We start from the raw sequence: 2,711 nt of genomic DNA on the forward strand, positions 1-2,711 counted from the left end.
TTATTTGGGGGTTTTTGGTAAGAATTCCTTCTGATGCGTGCATCACCATCTTAATTCCCTCAATCTCAATGGGTAGTCCGCTAATCCTTTATCCATCCCAGGCTTAATTCTTTTGATTGGTGGTACAGTCATCATATACAGGGCAAGTGAATTATGACGAACAGTTATTGAATGTGTAAAAGTAAGAAGGCCTGATGTTTCGATCCTAGCAGGATCTTCTTCTAAGGCTGAATGACAAGTTACAGTAACAGAAGGGACAAATACACACACAGAATACAGACAGGTTAATGAGCATGGTGAACACAAACAGATAGGTGTAAGAGGATTAGTAGACAAGAGTAGACATGGATGTAGACGAGGGTTCCCATTTGACACTAGTGTGTATACTTTGTTGTGATGCAGTTACTTTATAGGCAGGAACTCATTGGTTAAATAAAGATGGTACTGTTGCTTATTCATGTGATCACTGTCAGTGGATTGATGCAGTCATCAAGTAGTGTTTATGACAGACCCTCATACCCCTATATGGGGTGAGCTTCAATGACCCCCGAGGCCATATTCCTCCTTTATAATATCCAGGAGATCCGCCCTTATGTTTCACACGCTTGGTTAAAAGCTTTGACTTGGCAGCAAAACTTCATTGCTGCTTTGAACCTCACCGGTTAAATAAGAAAGAGTGTCATATCATTCTTTGCAAGCCTACAGGTTTTCTTCACCCTCGTATGTTTATACATCGCACTACTGGGGAGCTTGTTGGTGTTCCATATTTACATGTCAAATCAACGGTGGCCCTGAAGAGACGGGTGAGTTATAGATGACAAGTCAAAATTTCAGTATTTGCAAAGTATGTTGGAAGATGAGAAGCTTTCTAATAGTAAATAGAAAGGGCATTCCACTAAAAACCAGCTAGCACATAGGCTAACTTTTTCTACAGTTTTTTTGTGTGTAAAGATAGGGGTAATTTATATCCAGTGTCTATATGTATAACATAAAAGAACAATGCATGTCTTCTGGGACCCAAAATTATGCCCAAGTTAGAAAAAATTTACAATGTTCATTACTGAGTCCATGTGTGTTAATAATTGTTCAGGGCTGATATACGATTTTACAAAAGAGACCAGGTGTGACCCTGGGAATGTTCAAGCTGACACTCATATCACAGATTTTCTTTTTTGACATGAATTAACTGGTGCATTCTGAAGCTTAAACAGGCTACAAATTATGTCTGTAATAAGGTCTACATGCAAAGAAACACTTAATGTTTTGTGTGGGGTCCAATTAAAGGGGGCAGGGGGGGGAGTCTAACCTACCCACCCAAGGGATCCGTGTTTGTGTTCATGGGAAAATATAATGCTCATTTTCCCCTATTGCACAATTAGCCTGAACTCAACTGTCTTATGTTTTGGTTTAGTTCTTCGTTGTTGAAGGGAAATAAATTATTATTGCAATTGCGGACAAAGTCAATATTTCTCGACAATCAAAAAGAAATTGTTGCTCGATAAAAGCAAATGGTTTGTGTTTGCTTTGGATTACTTTTGCGATGATACTTCCAGTTCCACCTTCATTCATAATTATTTCCATTTCACATGTCTGGAACCTCAGAAAATTGTTCACTTGCTCAGTTGGAATGAAGTGAACAATTTTACAGTTTGCAGAAAATTATGTTGAATTAACGAGATATTATAAGTGGTCAATTCAACATTTTGCAGAAAATTGTTGAATTGACGACATATTAGAAGTGGTCAATTCAACATTTTGCAGAAAACTGTTCAATTACTCAGTTGGAATGAAGTGAACAATTGAACAGTTTTCAGAAAAATGTTAAATTGACGAGATCTGATAAGTTGTCAATTAAACATTTTTCAGATTTTTGATAAGATATTATCTTGTTATCTAAAAAATTTACTGAAAAATGTTGACTTATATTGGGGCACAGTTTTCTTATGTTGATGGCACTTTTAAGCTTCTGTATTAAAGGCCTAGTTGACATGGCTTATCAAAAATCAGATGCAAAATGATTTTTTTTCAAGATGACCACTCAATTTTTTTCAAGTTTCGTATTTTTTTTAAATTATGTAATTTTAGTGCACAGTGGTGTTCAAAGATGATTTAGCAATATTTAGAGGTATGATTAAAATGAAATTATTGTTGCATTACAAAACGTCATTTAATTAGGCTGAAGAGCATGGGTGTCAATGGGAATTTAGTAATAGGAAACAGGGAAACAGGGCTGTGCTTCGATCTTCTTGACAGGGGGTTACTAGTGGGGTTCCACAAGGGTCTGTTTTGGTTCCCTTGTTGTTTGTTGCCTATATAAATGACATTGACAGAGATATTTTGTGTACAGCTGAGAAGTTTGCTGATGACACCAAATTGAAATTCTATTTCAGATATCTGAAATAGAATTGCAGATATCTTGAATTCAATTTCAGATATCTCAAATTTAATTTCGAATATCTCGAATTCAATTTCAGATATCTCGAATTCAATTTCAGATATCTGAAATTCTCTGGTATTTCGAGATATCTGAAATTGATTTTAAGATATCTGCAATTATTTGTAGATATCTTAAATAAATTTGAGATATCTGTAATTTAATTTGAGATATCTGAAATTATTTCGAGATATCTGAAATTCCTTATCAAATGTTAAAACGGCTTTCCATAACGCGAACATGACAATGTTTACGTCTGATACATTGGCGTATGCGC

This window comes from Apostichopus japonicus, chromosome 10 (genome assembly GCF_037975245.1).
Source record: "Apostichopus japonicus isolate 1M-3 chromosome 10, ASM3797524v1, whole genome shotgun sequence".
NCBI classification, from domain to species: domain Eukaryota; kingdom Metazoa; phylum Echinodermata; class Holothuroidea; order Aspidochirotida; family Stichopodidae; genus Apostichopus; species Apostichopus japonicus.